Genomic DNA, 19,876 nt, shown 5'->3' on the forward strand with positions numbered 1-19,876 from the left:
CAGAAGAGTAGCCAGAACTTCTCAGCTAATGTCTCATGTTAGGCATCAAGAGGAAATAACAGAGGATAATCAGAGCTTCACTATCTCAGAGTCTTGGTCTGGGTTTCCTTGCTGAGCTCTGACCCTGTAATTTAGGCTAATACTTAATTTTGGAAGTTAGTTTTTTCATTTCTCCATACACAGTCTACTGAATATCATTGGAATAACTGCACTAAACCCTTGCCCTCCCACAGCAGGGAGAGGTTTGTTTCACCTACAGGTGTTCTTTTCCCTGGTGATTCAATCAGTAAAATGCAAAGCCAGCATACATTGCATATCACCTTTTGTCATGACGAGCTGGTGACAGGTTATCCAGCTCTGGCAAAAATTCATTTCATGTAAGTGCTGTGTAGAAAGCCCAGCCATCTACAATTGGTCTTCATGTGTCTGATGTCAGTGGGTACAACCTGGTAACATATGGCTTTAGGTGTTTTTACATAATCTCCTGCTTGCTGATGCATTTTGAAAATAGCTAAAGGGGGACAATCTGGCTTAGCTGGGAAGTAAGTGTTGAAGTCTGATACAAATCCTTCTGTTTACCCCCTGAGCACTGAGCACTTTGATTTCCTGTCAACTGCTGTTGATTAGTGCTGCAAAATGAATACAATGATAACTTGACATTGAAGGAAAGATCTTCCAACTTTAAGAAGTTGTTTATCTGAGTCCACTCTCTAGGTATGCTGATGACTTTCCCCTGTTCCTCCCTGTCCTCCCAACCTTGTTCATCTTTGCTGATGTGACCTTAGCAGCATCTCTGGGGACACTTGGTACCTCTAAAAGTGCAAGAGAAGATCCCACTGTGCAATTTGTCACCTACCTGGCACCAAATCACAGGGGACGTGGGGAATGGCTGTGTGTGATTCTTCTCTCCCCAGCCCATGCAGCAAGCTGATCATGTCTGTCATTTTTTGAGCCATATTACTTATACTGATTGAGTTATATAATGTGCAAAAGGCAAATGATATACCAATAAATGTGAAGGCTTCTTCCATACACTTTCTACCACTGTCCCCTTACTTGCACTATTGGTTTGATGTATTTGTGTTTTGTTCATACACCTAGAGAACAATATGTAGTGGTTTGGAAAACCCTTCAAGATTTTTGCCTAAGCTTTAAGCTGTCTCCTTGTTATGGAGTAGGAAGCCTCTTCAGATTTTGTCAGTGACACACAGTTAGATATCTGACTATAGAACTTGTCTGTGTAAAAACCCCATTCCCTCATGCAAAGAAACCAGAAAGGAGTGCAGGAGTTCTGTGTGGCACCAACCTGGCCAAGCATCTTTATCTCCTCTTGGACCTCTATCTCCTTCTCTCTTGGATTTCAGACTAGTCTTACATAGCAGGTCTCATCTTTCTGCTCCAAGCTTTAGACTTCTCAACAACTCCCTCTAGAATATCATAGCATTTTAAAAAAAGTGACAATGCACCTTTTGAGCAGTTTATTAACACGAAGAAGCCTTGAGACTCAGGTGCCAGCACAAGAAGAATGCTTTAATCTGAGCAGCATCTTTCACCAAGGTCCAAATGCTTATAAATAACAGCCTGGGCATAAGGCATTAGCACCTGTCAGTATAAAACATCATTTCTATTTACCTTTCATCCTATCACAAAAATGAAGTTAAAAAAAACTCAAAACTTTTAAACCACAATGAAAACTGTGTTTTATTCCATAGCAGAGCTTATTGAAGGCATGATGTGTTTCCTGGTTTTTAGTTTAAGGCTACAGCAGTGGGGGAAATGAGCATACGTTCCCTTTACCAAATCCAGGACTGCACAGAGCATTTTGGATCTCAAATACAGTTTACACATGGGGGTAATTAAGCAAAGCCAAACATGAAGTCAGAAACAGTTGTACAGGGCCCATAGAGAGGTAATTTTTCATGCAGGTAATTTGTAGGGTTACTGAAGTTTTCCATGTATTTGATATAAGACTATTATTCCCTTTCAGTTTTGTGTGCAAGGTTGGGGTGAAAATTACAAGGCTTTTCAGGATTTTAATGCTATTTTTATTGCATTAGTATTTATAATGGAATTCATTACCAAAAAGCTGCTCTGATTTCCTCTTGTTCACAAATCCACATGGTTCTCATACCTGCTTACAGTCAAATAATTAATATTTATAAAGACAGAGTAATTCTTGAAATGTGGTATTGGACAGTTATTTTTTGCTTGTTTGTTTTTAATCAACTTGTTCATGGGAGATCCAAACTGGGCTACACTTAACACACTGCCATCAAGGTAATGATAATAATAATAAAGGCAAAAGGTATTAAGAATATTTTGGGAAAAGCACTTCCAGTAGGAACCCAGAAGTTATATGTGTGAAAATTACCCAGAGAAATCTTGGTTATTCCAGGCAGTTCTAGATACTGATGCTCCAGAATTACAAGTTCAGCCTGAAACAATTCAGGGAGGAGTATTAGGAGCAAATGATGGCTGGAGAGAAGAATTTCTGAGATTATGACTTAGATAAAGCTTTGATAAAACAAAGGCTAAGAGGAGAAGTGATTGCTTCCTACAGATAACTCCGGGACATAAATGCCAATGTGTGGAGAGAGTTATTTAAGCTTAAGGATAGAAACAGAGCATGGAACATGGAGTTATAAACATGACATGACTGCAAAGGCACTGGAAGCAAGCAGCTTTCTAGCTATTAGAAGAATAAAACTCTGGAATAGTTTGCTCTACTACCATCATAGCAGCAGAAGCAGAAAATGTATTTCATTAAAAGATGAGGCTGGAAAACATCCTGGACCGTGTCTGTCTGCAGTGGGATATTCAGCTGAAACTGGGCATTAGTTGGCATAAATCCAGTACATCTGCAGCCTTGTCTCCACTAGAATACAACACAGCTATAAGGTGTGGGCACGCTCTCTAAATTCACCCTTGCCAGTGAAAAAAGAAAACTACATTTAATAGCTGGTGTGAGGACTCAAGTTATCACCCAACCCCAGGAAGCACTGGGGCAGCCTACACGGGTGCTCCCCAGCTCATCACAGGCAGGAAAAGCTGCCAGGTCACTTTGAATTCTCTCACTAACATTCACTGACTGATTCTGCTTGAAGCAATTTAGGCCATTCTCATGGAAAATAATTTGCTAACAGATATAGTTATAATTTCTTCCACCAACATAGCTGGATCAGAAACAAACTTTTTTTCTGTATCTTGTTATATTGTGTCACAAAACTAGAATCACTTCCTTTGGACCCAATTATATTGTTATAAGCATACCTAGGCTAATACAGTTCACTCACAAAAGGTTTATTCTAATAAGATTTACAGTGCTATACATATTTCAGTAAAATAGTGCTCCTGATCTAAAGAGTTACAGTGGCATAAGACTTATATAGAGATGAAGCCTTGAAGAAGCAGGCAGTAACACATCTACTCTCTGTTGTTCTGATGAGACCAAAGCAATGGTAATCACATTACACAGAAGCCCTGATAAAATTAGCAAGCATGCTGTAATTAAAATAGAATGCACTTTAGTGCCCTAAAAACTTTACTGTAGTCAGCAAGTGTTCATTTTCATAATAATATAATTGCAGGAAGGGCAAATTGAAGGTGATTGCTGTTGATGTGAGCCTGATCTTTTAGTAATGAAATTAATGTAATTGCTACCATTTTGATTCCTACGCATTCAAAGAATCACAGAATCATCAAGATTGGAAAGGACGTCTAAGATCATCAAGTCCAGCTGTCCAGTAGCCTTCTTTATAATGAAAATCTCTCAGAGATAGTCAGAACTCATATTACCAAGCAGAAAAGCTAATCAAGGAACACATGAGAAAAGCATATTAGATGTGCAAGCAAAGCTTACTTGGCTACTAGCCCAAAACTTGTCCTGTGAAATGTCAATGTAGTAAACAGGAGTCTCTGTACAGCCTATAGCTCCCATTTAACCTATTTTCTATGTAACTGGCATCAAAAGAGATGGAGAAACACAGAGCAGCCCCAGCTTCCTCAGCCCAAGGTACAGGTGGCTTTCTGGGCTGCCAGTGCTCATTGCTGCCTCATGTTTCATCACCCCAAGTCTTCCTCAGGATTGCTCTCAACCCATCCTCCACTCAACCTGAAATTGTCCTTGGGACTCTCACCACCCAGCTGAAGGACCTTGCACCACTTGTTGAACTCCATGCCATTTGCATGGGCCCAGCTCTCAAGCCTGCCAAGGTCCCCCTGGATAGCATCCTTTCCTTCCAAGGTGTCTGCTGTACCACAAGGTCTGGTGTCACCAGCAAAGCTGCTGAGGGTGCGTTCAGTCCCTGTCACCAACCAAGATGATAAAAAGCCCCATCTCCAACCCCCCCTCACTGCTGGCCCCCCTTAGACCCTGAGCTGCTGATCTTTGAGTGCCAGCAGCCACCCAGGGGTCGGCCTCTCAGGTCTATATCTTCCCAATTTAGAGACAAGGATGCTGTGTGGGACAGTGTCAACTGCTTTGCACAATTTCATACTCTACCCAGGTCTTGCCAGTGGCTCCAGGCAGAGCTGCCAGTTCCTGGCAGGTTCCCAGGATGTATCCGTGGGGAAAATTCCCCGTGTGCTGGGATCCATCACCCACTGCAGCTCTGCCCAGCCTGGAAGCTGAGGGATGCCTTTCCTTCTCCCTTACTGCCACACGTGTTACCAGCTGCTGCCTTCCCCAAATGTCTGAAGCAATCTTCTCTGCACTCTCACTGAGCAGATCAAACCCAACCCCTCCAGCCCCACAGTGGGACTCAGAATTCTGAGATAACAGAAGAGTCCAAGGGGTGGGACAAGGTCTCCTGTGCATATTTGGCTTTTTAAGGACATGCTGCAGAGCTGCAGTTGAATAGCATCTGATAAAAGTCTGACTTCCCAAAGTCTTCAGTGGGTTTTAGTTCAGTCTGAGCTCCCCCTGAAGAAACCACGGTGCTGTTGATACTTATGGAAAAATCACTCGGAGTTCCATCAGTTACAAACTGCATCAGAATTTGGTTTCAGTGAGTGCAAGAAAGTTTGAACTCCTTTTGGATTTGGCACCATAAAAGCACATCATTAACAGAGGGCTGATATACGAGCTGGACCTTGGGATGAGTGAGCAGCACAGAAAATCCTTCAGCATTAACAGACCTTGGAGGTACAACTGGATTTCTCACCTGTGCACAACAGCAGTGACTGCTCTTAAATCAGGAAGGTTTATGACACCCTCCTGCACAAGCAGGTACATCTGCTGATCAGAATTGATTTGCCCCTGCCCTGTCACTGAACAAAAAGGTCAATTTTTTTGCTGCTGAAAACAGCCAGAGAAAAAAACTGCACTTATTTTCAACTCATTCTAAAATTAATTCAATGAGCAGTATTAATATTTTGGTTTTAACCATGATGCACTTTTTGTTTAGCTACACTATGCTTCAGATATGAATGCATTAAAGCATAATGTAAGATTTAATAGTTGTACTTGTGCATTGACAAGTATACATGGGGGTTCCAGTCCCCTATATTACACTAGCTTGGGGTATTTTTATTTTTTTGTGCATTCACTGACTCTAAATCAGCATTTTGTCAGCCACGTGCTGTTTACCTGAAGTAATCATCATGACACCAGAAAAAAAGCCCTAGAAATGGCTTACAAGATCCATGGATGATATAGTGTGGGTATAGCTGTGGGTTTAAATATGCAAAGAGGGTCAGAAAAATATCATCATTGCACACTGAAAAGCTGGGCAAGTAGGGAAAACATCATAGGAACCTCCAGACTTTCTAGATTTGATTTTGTTATTTAAGATGAGTGTCTGGGAGGCTCTCTGTGCACTAACAGCTTCCTGTGGGGCATTGCACAGATTATGTGCACATGTTTTTAGGCATTTATCCTCCACTATGCCTCCACTGAATTTTACCTTCTTTCGTGGCACCACTACACCACTGCCATTTCTGAGGATCCAGAACACTGACACCTTCAATGCCCTCTTGTAAGCAGGCAGGGGACAAAATACTCATCTCTGCCTCCTCTCATATGCAGCTGAAATCTGCATCTGCAGAGCTAATTGCCAAGGTGACCAAAAGAGCCTGACCTGCCATGCCAGATACTGGACAAAAATGTGACAAAAAAACCAAACATTCCCCAGAGACCATGCAATTGAAGATGAAATGCAATATATAAGGAAAAAAAATAATAAAAAAAAGCAGTAACCATGACAGAAAAGAAATCTGCAGGTAAGAGTGTAATCACTACCTATGTCACAAGTGGCTCATCATATCAACTACCTAAATACTATCAGATTTAAATCAGGAACAATTCCCAACTATCCATCTTCACAGCACCTGTATGCATGAGCTACTACTGCATATTCTGCCCCTCACCTTTCTGCATTTTAAATCTTGTAAAAGCATATTTCCACGAGCACTTCAGTAATATATAATATTATCATCCCGGTTTCATTAAGCAGCCAGACAGGTGTACCCTTTAGCAAATGAAGCTGCTTTGCTGAGGTTTTGATCTAAAATCTAACCAACTGGCTTTTGCTGATAGAATATTGTCTGCTCTTCCTTTGCTGCTTTGGTTTTAATATTCAGAAATGCAGCAAGCATGAGCTTGGTGATTTCTATCAGTGCTCACCTGGACACTAGGACAAACTCTTGGATTCTTACATATTCAGAGCCATGTCACTAATCCACATTCCCAGAGAGAATAAAGCCCTGGAAAGGAAAAAAGAAAGAGACAGGGAAGGCAGGAGGGGATTTACTTCATTTCAATTCATTCAGTAATCAGTAATTCTTTATCTATATGTTTGGCCTCCACTTACAGCAATACAAGCACGTGCAAAAAATTGCTTAAAAATTTTACATGCCATTTATGCTAATACAAAGAGAAGTTCACCTGAGCACTAGAATTCCTTTTCTCTGGGGAGAAAATCACCTAACAAAATTCTATTACAAGCACATGAAAATAAACAAACCCATTTTTAAACAACAAAGTAGTTTTGGAAATTCAAATTAAGTTGACTGTCATAAAACAGGATTTGCAACCCACAAACCCCTCACTTTCAGCTTGATTATGATACTTAAATAACACTTATCTGCATTTTAATCCCTGAGCAGAAGTCTGCTGGCAAAATTACTCATTATTATCAAAACCCATGAAAGTCCATGCTAATGATAAGATAAAGAACAGTCCCACCACCTCCAGTTAGAAGCTAAATCTTCCTTCATGTCCTCATCTACTGACACACAAGGTTTGGTCAGAAATGAGCTCTTAATAATGAACAAACTGGCTGTGATTATTAATTCTGCTGAGCAGAAAATGGAAGATTAAAGAATCATCTCTGAAGAATTAGGTCTCATTTCTTCCAGTTTTAAGACTGTTTCTCCAGTGCCTTTCCCTTCCTCCCAGAAAAAAAACCCAAACAAAACCCAAAAAAGCAAACAAACAAGAAAACCAACTGAACACACACAAAAAAATATTAAAAAAAGACCAAAACCCACAAACCTCACAAAGTTTTTTGATAGCTGCTGCCACCCTAAGGACAGAAACTGCCCAAGCTGGAGTCAAGGGTCCATGACTGCTTCCAGTTTGTGCTGGGGAAGTTGTTGGGACTGTTCCCAGTTTGTGCTTGGGGGGCTGTTGGGACTCTCCCCAGTTCGTCCTGGGGGGTTTATTGGGATTGTCCCCAGTTTGTGCTGGGGCATTTGTTGGAACTGCCCCCAGTTTGTGCTGGGGGCTTTGTTGGGGCTGTCCCCAGTTTGTGCTGGGGGGTTTGTCTGGGGCAGGGACCAAAAGCTGTGGGTGCAGATTTGCTGAGTTTTCTAAAAGCTTAGAGATAATCACCTTGTGCCATGTGTTCTAAGAATCCCTGATTTAAGAATTCTTGAGAGGAACTGACTTTTAACCAGAAGGGGAAACTAAAAAAAAAAAAAAAAAAAGTTATTAATTAAGGAACACCTGGCAAGCACCTGGTGAAAGATGATGAATCAAAAGGAGGTATTAACTGATATTTAATTAAATAAAACAAGGTACTCTCCTGGTACAGTACACAAGTTTCACAAGATCTGCTTCTATTCAAATGTTCATATGGAGAAAATGTTCAAACCTCGCTAATAGACCCACTTTCCAGCTTCCACAGAAAAGAGTTCCTCTCACTCTTTCTGTGAAAATTATAATTTCAAAAAGGAGAAAACTCCTAAAAGCTATGGTTTGTCTTGAAGAATAAATCCCACTCCTAAGACTTAAGGGAGTTGTGTCATTTCCCAGCATTTTTACCCTTAGCATATCCTGAAAACCTTTCTCTGTACTTCCCTAACCATTCTAACCCTTGTTTTTCCTAATCAGGGAAAGGTTTCTGCTTAGAATTATGAACTCTCCTGCTGAGAATCTGAGCACACAGAGTGGTGCTAAGCAACTACCTCCTGAAGTGGTCAGGACAGCATGTTCTTACAAGATTTTGCTGCAAGGTATTGTTCTTTAAATTTTCCTGGTACTTTAAATGTCCATTTATTATAACAAGCTCTTTATAATATGAAATTATTAAATTGTTCATAAGATTTACTAGGCTGGAGATAATGAGTTACTTGTGGTGCCACAAGCACATTTTCAAATTAGCTGACCGAAATAAGATACTCACATTATTGTTTCTGACTTTTTGTGCTGCCTATTTCTTGACAGAAACTTCTTTACAGGAAGGGTTGTGAAGCACTGGAAGAGGCTCCCCAGGGAGGTGGTTGAGTTTCCATCCCTCCATGTGTTTTAAAAATCCCCTGGATGTGGTGCTTAGGGACATGGGTTTGTGGTGGGGCATCAGGAAGGAACAGGGTGACAGGGTTAGGATGAGGTTGGACTGGATGGTCCTGGAGGTATTTTCCAACCTGAGCAATTCTGTGATTCTATTAACTGTGAGAGAAAAAAAAAAAAAAAAAAAAAAAAAAGAGAAGTATTCTCATAGGTTCAACAATGCCTTGAAACCCTACTGCTGGCTGTCACCAAGCTCTGAAGAGGTTACTTGTATACATCTCTGTTCCAGGTATGGACTTCTCCATCTTTTCATATGTGGAGAGGTGTAACCATTTCCTGGACAACTCCCCATCCCATCCCATCCCGTGGGAATTGTGTCACAATTCCTGTGCTGCAGCAGAGCATTCCAGGGAGGCAGAGAGCATTCACACCCAGCACAGCTCATGAGATGCTCAGCTGTGCACACACAGGGCTGAGCCCTGCTTGGTTTTAGCAGTCAGTTTAACTTCAGTTTCTTACGCTTAGAAGAGAAGTGAACCATGGAGTTAAGGACTTTTTGTGGATCACAATCTGCCTCCAGGAACAGAGGCCAAGAACTGCCAAACCAAGCATAACATCTGGTCTCAGCAGCCTTGAATAAACACAGGAGAGAGAATCAAACACTTCAGTGGTGTCTCTTATATTCACCATGTATGGCAGCTAGAAAATCAAAGGCTGTGGTAAAACTGCCCAATTTTAGGCTCAGGAGGGTGATGGTAATTTTGGTATGCAACACAGAGCCCAGGGGCACTGTAGAGGATATGATATTTCCAATGCCATCCTCAGATTCTCTAATTAGCCATTTTCATTATGAGTCTTACAGGAACTGCCCCCCCTTCCTCCTTCTCTTAGCAATTCAAGTGCAACCTATAACAAGGGGGTCTTTAAGGTCCCTTCCAACTCAAACCCACCTGTGATTGATTCTATGAACTCTGAGAGAATGTTGCATTTTTGCATATTTAGGTCAAACTCCTGAAGCAAATCAGTTATTCCATATTGTTCTTAGCAGAATCTAATTTTATTACCCATTTACTCAAGTATATCAATCAGATGTGATTTTTTGGGTCTTATTTTCCTTCCTGCTTAGCTGTTTCTGAAATTACCCCTACTTTAAAGAACACATTTCCTCACTGAAGAAGGGTTATGTGTACTTGTTGCTAATGAGCTGCTGTCAGCAAAGGAGAATTATTTTCTTTTGGCCCATTATTCAAATTTAACATAAAAATCCCTTGCTTAGGAGCATATTGTATAAAGAAAGGGCACACGGCAATTCAGTGCACAAAGGGCTTGGCTGTTATGCAAAGCCAGGCTGGGTTTTCCTTCCTTATATTTTTTAATGCTCAAGAAGGCAATGACATTACAAAAGCAGAAAAATAAAATGGATACTGATTATATTTCCATATAAAATTTAAATTAAAATTTAAATCTGTCACTCCAGCAAGACATCTATATATATTTTAAAAATCATCTTTTTCTCCCAACTGTGCCTATTTCCTAAAACTCTTTCTACCATAGGAAACAAATTCATTTCTCCTCTTGTGGGTACATAACTTATTTGGAATATTTGTGTATCTTATAACAAGATAAAATAGGCTTTTATTGCTAGATTTCTCAGAAAGCAGTCTAATTTAACTCAGCATGGCTGTAAATGGCCATCATCTACTAACCACTGAGAAATGGCTTTTATTTCCATACTTCCCTCTCCTTCTAGGCTTTCTGATACCCAGGTTTTTTACTTCACAGAGATTGACACAATTGCAGAAAATACGAAGTTTTGACTAAACCATTAAGACTCACACTGTATCTCCAGATTAACAGCAAAACATCACATGAGTTTCATATGAGCAGTTATGGAAAAACAAAACAAAACAAACAAAATAAAACAACACCTCCTCCCCCCCAAAAAACCCCAAAACCAACCTCCCCCCCCAAAAAAAACAACCAAAGAAACAAAAAAACCCCACCAGAAAGAAATGTTGACACAAATAGATCAAGAAAACATCCTCATGATAATGATCTAAGCTTGATGCTTTCCTCCTAGTAATATTTATTAGAATTACATTATTTACCCCCACCCACATTAAATCTATGTTTTTTCCTAGAAAGGAATTACATTTGGTGGTACCCAGATACCATGATGACAGACCCAGCAGGACACCAGCCACTTTTTTGTCTGGTTCCCAGTCCCAGCAGTAGCCATAGAAACAAAGCACTGAAAGGATGTGGAGTCCCTTCCCCTGCTCACAGGCAGTCACACTCTGCAATCCCAGCCATCAAAGCCTGTTTTAAAAGTGGCTTTATTTAACAAAGTTAATTAGGAGCAGAGATGGATGGAGAGATTACACACATAACTGCATGTTAAGCTTTTCTGGTTTTAGTCTCTTCAATACAAGGATTTTTTCCCCTTTTTTTCTTTAACCTAAGATGTCCCTGTGCCACTGCTTCCTCCCTGGCTTGGGTTCCTTTGTACAGAAAGAACAGACTTGGTAATAAAACCATGTAATCCTCTGAGGATCTGATAGCAAGAATGAATGCTTTTATTTTCCCTGTGGCATCTTTTATTTTGTCATTAAGTGATTTTTCTCTGGTGTTTTAGTAACAGCAACCATCCATCACGTTCCAGGACTATAACAGACACTAAGAAAATTGTTTACTTTAATACCTGTAATTGGGCCTCATTAATGAGCACTGAACAGCCTTTTACATTATCTCTATAATCTGTATGAATTTCAGTGACACAGAAAATGGCATGGAGGAAAAGTGTTGATTTGATTTAAAGACTGTTTGGGTACAGCATTGATAGATGCCCAGTGGAGAGCAGCCCCTGCACCTTCCCCGTGCTAAGTCAGAGCCCCAGCAAGGGATTTCAGGGTCTTGGTATTCAGTCCTAGGAGCAGGAAAAAGCACAGTATTCCAGCTGTCTCAGAGCTTGACCTGGCATTTGTTCTCTCAAGGGATTTCAGATAGATAAATTGCAGATTTCTTGTGTCTTCTCATTCTTCTTGTGAAGCAGTTTGGAGGTGCTGCCCCATTTGTCTCTTTCAGGCACACTGGCTATTCCAGGGTTTCTTCACTACTCTTTCCCACCTCTGGTTTTGGGATGCAGGATTTGGTCCCATGGAGAGCAGCAGGAAGTGACACCAGAATGTTCTGTGTAAGAGAGGGGAGCACATGCAGCAAAGGATCAGCCCTGGAAATCTCTAATGTGTAAAATTAAGAAAGCCCATGTGTTTCCCTTCTATTTATTAGGGTTTTTTAATTTATTCCTTGCTGTCCTTTTTATTTCAAATACAATACACCTCTGTCTGAGAAGACCCAGCTGTGCACCCAGCAGGCTGCAAGTGCATGTATGTAGAAAGGGAACAGAATCCTTTCTGCTGGACACTTCCCCATCCATAACCTGCCTGAAGTGTTTCTGCCAGGAAAGGCACTGCTCTTTTCACATCAGTAGTAAATATTTCCATAATTGGCTTCTGTTAGGAGATTAATAGCTTGTGTCTCACAAAGCCATTTCTACTGTGCCACTGTGACTACCAACCTCAGAAATGCAAGTACAATATCTAGCAGAAAAAGCTGCTCTACCTTATAACCACTCTCCACAACAGCCTAAAAATTTGTACTGCTTCTGATACAACAATCTGAATGTTACTGAAATGAATTTGTTAACATTGCTCATTTTTTTTTTTTTTTTTTTTCAAAAGAAAGCAAATCAGCAAGCTACTGTTAACCTAATTTACTTGCAAGAAGTATTTTCCAAGCATGGAGAAATAACAATTGTTCATCATTAATTTTGTTAATATATATCTATTCCCTTGTACTACCTTGTAAACAAGGCACTGCATTTTACAGTAGGCGTGCTGCTAGATTTGGGATGCTGTTTAATGTCCTCCTTTTATTCTGTACAATCACATTTTCCATGTAGTCATGACTAATAACCTCGAGGCAAGGCTCTTTTTGAATGTTGAAGAACCAAGAAGCTGAGCTTTAGAATCAGTCCTGAATATTAAAAATCTTTACCTATATCAGAACCTTAGCAAATGTAAAGTAAATTACTGAGGAAAGTAGCTTAGCAAGATTCTAAAAAAGGATTAGACACATATGAATACTCTGAAAAAAAGCTGCTGCAGTTACAGTAGATAGGATAAAATTACAAGGGCTATCAGCCCACATTCTTCAAGGTATAAGCTGATAACCAGTTTGAGTTAGGAGATGTTTTTGCATGAGAAGTATTTTTATCTCTAATGCAATGCCATGCATCCTCAAACACTGAAGTTTCTGGTGAATCATTGACAGCCATTAAGAGACAGCAAACTCAGATAGGTAACTGATCTGCTTTTGGTATGGGAATGTCATAGAATCACAGAATGGTTTGGGTTGGAAGGGACCTTAAAAATCAGACACTTCCCACTGGATCAACCACTTTGCTCCAAGCCTCATCCAACCTGGCCTTGAACAGTTCCAGGGATGAAGCATCCAAAATGTCCCCTGGCAACCCATTGCAGCAGCTCATCACCCACACAGTAAAGAGTCTCTTCCTCGTGTTTTCCCCATGTCCAAGCAGATGGTTTTAGTTGCTCACCATGTACCCACCACGACAGAGACCCCCTTGTTGAAGGCTGCCAAGTTTGTCAGGCAGAATCCTGATGGCTTCAGGAGGATCTGCTTCAGGAGCTTGCTGAGCATCCAGGAGAGACTGACTGCCCTGGAGTTCCCTGGGGTCTCCCTTTTTTCCCTTATTGAAAATGGGGGTTATGTTTCCCCTTTTCCAGCCAGTGGGAACCTCACCAGACTGCTGCAGCTTTTCAGATATTAATGGAAAGTGGCTTTGCAGCTTCATCTGCCAGGAGCCAGAGGAAGACCTCATTAGATCTCATGGACTTGTGCACCTCCAGGTTCTTCAGCATCTATCAAACTTGCTTTTCTACTACCTGCTGATCTCTGTTCTTGCAAACCTCAAAGTACATAGACTTGAAAAGTACCCAACCAGCTTTTAATGAGAACTCTCATACAGGAAACTGGAAGCACTCTATAAGGAAAGTTTTGGTATCCTCATATGACAGGTGAGCAAATGAGACCAAGGAGAGGGATGTGACTTAACCAAAGTCACAAATCAAGCACAGCGAAAGCCAAGAGCATCCTGCAGCTTTCTGAGTGCTCATCCTGTTGGGCCTGAACCTTCTGATTGTTGAGTTCAGTTTTATCTTCACAAAATCGCCTTGATGCAAGTTTTTCATTCATCTGTTTATGTGGAAGCACTCAGAGCTGGTTTCACAGAACTATCATAACATAAATGATCTGGAGTAATTATTCTGTGAATGTCCTCCCAAGAGCCAGCAGGGATGGCTGCCTGGGCAAGCAAACTGTGTCATCACTGTGACACAGCAACTTCACTATTCTTGCATTTCAGATTAGTCTCCCTTGGGCAGAGAAATTTTTCTAAAAAAAAATGATTTTGTTTCAGAACAATTATTCCACTGTCCTCAGATACGTGCAAAGAAAGGCTGCTTGGGACTGGGTGTTGAGGTAAGAGGTTTCTCTCTTTCTTGCACAGGAAGTAGGAGAGGTTGGGCTTGATGGGCAGGATATTTGAGTTTTGCCCATCTGATCATGTGCCCTGTTCAGTGCCATAAGCAGAGGTTGTTTCTCCTCCTGTTCCCACCCACCTCTGGTCTCCCAGGACTGCAATTCTGCAGCATTGGCTCTTTCTATAGACTTGCCCTGCACAAAAAGGTGTGGATAAGACATATTATACAGACACAGTGACTACCTGACAAAGCAAACATTGATTTTGTTTCAGTTTATATGTAATAAAAGGGAAGAAATTTGTTCCATTTTAATGTCATGAAAGGGAGATGACTGGATGCGGAGGGAAAAGAAAAGAAGAAAGTCTGGGATAGAGAGCTGTGGAATTAAGGCAAAGAAGAAGCAGGTCCCTGGAGTCTGTATCTGAACACCATGGGTAGAAATCCAGTGACAACTTCAGAAAGGGCTTTGATTGCCCAAAGATCTCCATTTTGGTGGTGTCTGATGCTGCTTCTGTCAGCTGGGGTTTCTGACAAGTTCCTCTCCCCAGCTTTTCCACAGGATGACAGTGAGATCCATGGGTAACTCACCTGAGGTGCAGCAGCCCCAGTCCCAGGAACCACTTTCATCAGTGCTGGTGTGGCTGTGAGAGGAGCACAGCTCATCAACTGCTTGCACTCAGATTTCCTGTCATCTCTGCACTCCAGAGAGGCCCAGAATTGGCTGCTTAGAGGTTTTTTTTCCAGTTGCATCTGCCACTTGTCATCATGCATTTGTCATGGACTTTTCTAGAGACAAATATGGGCATACCCAAATTTTGATAGTCCTATGCTTAATTCTGGTCCTGTTAAAATTAATATTAAAAATCCTGGTGGTTTCTCAAATGTGAGATTAAAGTACACAGCACAGGCAAGAGCATCCTGCAGAGCTGACACAGCAAACCACAACCTTGGCTCTCCCAGTGCTTGGCCCACTCTGAGTTATATAAGTTATATTTGCAGAAGCACAGTAATGCAGCTGATCTGATGGCCAGGATAAATCTGGTAGCTGTCACTACACTTTCCATTATGAGACCTGGTCTTGTAGGAGACTATCACACCATGACAGAATTTATGTACAAAGTGCTTCCTGTGACAGGAGATGAAAATGTGGGTGGTTTTATGATGGGTGAGCACCATGGAGCCTGGTTTTTATACAGTGCTGCAGTGTAGACAACCTCCTTTCCACTTTAACTATGCCTATGTTTTCATTTGTCCTTGCTCTTGATACTGTTCTGCTTCATGTGTCCTCCTGATCACTTTGTCATAAGATTAAATATCTTTCTTTTCAGCTGTCCAAAGGGGAAAAAAAGCAAGGAGAGTGTTATATTTATTGGAACTTGCATGCCAAATTAAATCAGTCGTTTTACCCAATGGTCACTGTCATTTAGTTTTAAGGCCCTGAGAGAAACGGGAGAGGGAAAAAGATCAAATCAAGTCAAACTGAATGAAACCATATCAATATTTAAGTTCTCCACAAGCTGATGAAAAGAGACATTTGATTTTATGGGATCTGTAAATGGTTGTATGTACTGTGTGATACATAGTATAGGAATGAATGCAAGATGACCATTTATGAATAAAAAACATGAAAACTGGATAAAAGTCCATCCAGGCATGCAAGGAGGGATGATTTGCAATGTGAATAAGTGAGGCTGCTCAATGGTCTTATAGCTTAAATCTCAAGTATTTCTAATTTTACAATTAATACCATATTTCTAATGCCAAAAAAAAGAAGATCTGCTTCTGCTCTTTTAATATCACCATTTACACAGTGTTTGAGGACCAATGTATTTATCTGAAAAGTCATCTACTAGAGAACCCTTTTTCTTTTGGTTCTGTCATTTATGATCTTTGTTATCCCTTTGGCAATATGCAATATGGGTTTTAATGCCATCCCTTGCTCAGAATGCCCAGGATCCCAGGTGAAGACCCATCACACCACTGCTCAGTTGTCATTTCTCTGGGGTGTGCAAAAAACTTTCACCTGTAACACAGCAGTACCTGTGAGGATAAAGATTGCAGAGGATGGGATATCTGTCACATGGAGATCCTCAGCAGATCTTGCTGCTGCTTTCATATTCCTACAGTGTCAAGGAGGTGTTATTAATTACTCCTGACTTTATATCCTTTTTTTTTTTCTTCAAGTTTTGGACAAAATATTTGTACTAAACATAAATACTAAATATGCTAAGATGAAGCCCTATTACATGAAACCATTATAAATAATAGATTTTTCTTTAAATCCTTTGATTAAGAATATAAAACAGAAGAAGAATGCAAATGTTATTCAACAACTGATTTATATCTGTCAGAAAATATAGAAATCAGAGGATTTACTTTAAAGCTTTCATGCATCCTAGTTAAACAACATTTTTAACTTGCAGATCACACAAGCTGGTATACATGAATTGACTGCTGTGCTAGGAAATCCCATTAAAAATTCTTTTTGAACTGTAAAGCAACTTGTCAACACGTGTGTTCTCCTAGGAAGTGCTCACAGTGGCTTCTCTGGTGTTGCCCATTTCCTGCCAAATTCCAATCATGAAACAAAACTGCTATGTTTGAAATCAATCGTGGAGTTATTAACAAGAGTGGCCACTTTCAGGGTGTTCTACCTTACATTCCAGAAACTCTTACCTACTTTCTTCCCATCCCAAAGGACTGTTTCCATGCAGGTGCCATTAGTGCATCCTCACAGCACATGGGCTCTGGGGCACTGCCAGTGCTGCTAAAGCCAGGTAAAACATAGGGGCTGTGCTGTAATAATCAGAAAGGTTATGGGCCACAGCCCAGCATCCCAGGAATGTGACAAAACCCCAGGACTGTCAGAGGAGCTGATCCCCTCGGGATGCTGCTGCCCTAAGTACCCAGACAGCAGAGCTCCTCACCCTGCAGATCCAATCTCACCCTGAGCTCTGACACCTTCATCTGCAGCCAGGCAAGGCACTCAGGTCTCTGTGTGTCTGACTCTGAGGGACTTCCCAAATCAGCCACTGTGGGACTGGGAACAGGTTCTTGGAGTCATGAATCATAATGCCGTGTTTGTTGTATGACAAGGCACATAAACACAGGAACTCGTGTCTTCCCTTGGAGAGAACTTACAGGGAGCTTTAAGTGGCATTTGATGCAATGATGATGTTAGAAAGCACTGTGCTTAGCTTTCTGTCCCCTCTGCAGCACTGAAACCCTTTGACTGCAACTCCCCTGGTAATAAAGGGCCTATGATGAATTTTTTAACGGGATTCAGTTTTGCTACCACACTCAGCCAGGGCAGGAAAACAGAAAACCTTTATTTCTAAGACCTTCATCCTTCAGATGGCATTGAGTGGTGCTGCATGGATGAGCTGAAGAGGGGATGTGGCTCATTTCTGTTAGCACACAGTCCCCAGTGTCTTGGGCAGGACTGGGAATGCTGGTGTCTCCAGGGGCTGCTGATGTTCTCAGACAACCTTTCTGGCCACAACATCCCTTGCATGCAAAACAAACTATCTAGAAATGCAGAAGTTAGGTCATGCCTGAAAGCAGGCTTCTAGGATAGGGCTGCAGCTCTGGTAGGCAAGAGAAGAGCAACTGGCATCATCCAGACTGGTGCAAAGCATTGGGAATTGTGGAAAATGGATGGATGTTGTTGGAAATGGATGGTTTCAGTGGATGGACCTCTCAATGGCTGAAGAGTTGTCAGGATGGTCACACCTAAGATGTTGCAGTCAACAGTTTGGTGTCCCAGTGGGGATCAGGGACAAGAGGCATCCCCAAGGTTGAGGCAAGCAGTGCAGTCAGCAAGAGTCTGGGGGAAAGGCTGAGGATGAGAGCAGGGAGCAAATAAACTTCATGGTGGTTGCTTTGAGTGCTCCCCAGAAAGATTCCTTCTCCTTGGGCCTCTGAAAGCACAGGTAGTTTTGTGATTCTGCTTTTCAAGTGTCTGCCAAAATTTTAGTAGAAATTCTTCTCTTGAAAACTGTGATATTACCTTTGTGAGACAGGGAGCTGAATGGTACTCAGATGGAAACGGAGGAGCTCAGAAAATGCACAGCATTAATGACAGAAGAAAGACAAGTCTGGGGAAAACCTACCCCATTCAATGTGTTTAAATAGACACATCCAAGCCAAGATGGTGATTCTGAATGAAGAGCAAGGCTCAAAATGCTGCAGGGTGTACATCTCTCTCCAGACAGATAATGCCACTGAAAATGTGTTTCTTCCAGTGTGTGGGAGAGCAGAGTGAAGGGATACAATTTTATCTTCTTTTCAATTAGAATTATCTAGAATCAGCTATTTTCTTCCTTCAGATCTCTCAGTCATTCTGATGTACTTTTTCAAGTGTGAGAGACAGAGCCCACAGGACTTGGCTACATTCCATCATTTGCCTTCATCTTTCCCAGAAACCCAAAGCAAGAACCCTGGATCTTCACTCAGCTTATCACTGCCAAAAATGCAAGAGAGTTCAGTCTGTTTCTAAGAGCTTTCTAAGATCTTTCTGAACAGCTTCTGCTCCTGCAGCAGTGGGCTGAGCTCAGCAGAGGGTAAGGATGCTGAGGGCTTTGTGGTGCCAGCCCCCCAGCTGCTGCAGAACTCAGCATGCAGGGCAGGCAGCCAGGTTCCAGCTCAAGTGAAGTGCCAGGCGTCCCTGGAATAACACCCAACATTTGGTGGGAAGAGTGGGGCTGACACCAATGACACCCAGGCAGAACAGTTCCAATGGGCTGGTGACCAGTAACCACAGGCTGGGGTTCCCTGGGCACTGAATCACACCTTGGTACTGGATAAAAGTCACCTCCACCAGATGCAAATTCTTAAAAAAGTATTAAAACATTCTACCCATTCAACTCTGTGATAATTTCCTTTGGTTTGGGGTTTTTTTTAGGAAGAGGAGTCAATACATTTCATGCCATGTCTCTCCTTCTACACCTTGAACTGACAGGAATCAGAGCCCTGGCTCTGAACACAGTACTTCAGCTTGGCTTTTGGCAGAAATCTGTGTTTATACAAGCTGATTTATAGAAGAGATTATAAAGCAATACACACACCCAGTAGCAGCAAATTTGATATCATGAGCTAAATTCCATCTGTACTGGTGGTCTACAGGAAGACATTGTTCCAACATCCAAAACATATATATATATAAATATCCAGTGTTTCCCAAAGGTGATCCCAGTGCCTGTAATGTGACAAAGACAGGCAGCTGTTGATCGACACAGCCTGGGACACAGGGGTATTTTCAGCTGAAGTCTTGGTGACAGATTACTAAAATAACAGCCTACAAATAATCTCTTCACAAGGTGAGCATGACCTTAGATAACTGGCTTTTTGTGAGTAAAATATTCTTAAAAGACTTATCCAAATACACACAGCATTAATTCTTTCCCCTGTGAAGGAATCAACTCACTTAAAAACTCTCAGAGTACAACTTGCATCTGGTGCTGTAGCTTAATGACTTCCAGCTAATTAAGCTGGTTTGCACATAAAAAAGCCTTCCCTCTTCTCTCTCTCCACTCCCCACAAATCAACCAATTCAAGTGCTATACAAGTGAATCAGCATTTG

The sequence above is a fragment of the Calypte anna genome, chromosome 5A (genome assembly GCF_003957555.1).
Source record: "Calypte anna isolate BGI_N300 chromosome 5A, bCalAnn1_v1.p, whole genome shotgun sequence".
In the NCBI taxonomy this organism is placed as follows: Eukaryota; Metazoa; Chordata; class Aves; order Apodiformes; family Trochilidae; genus Calypte; species Calypte anna.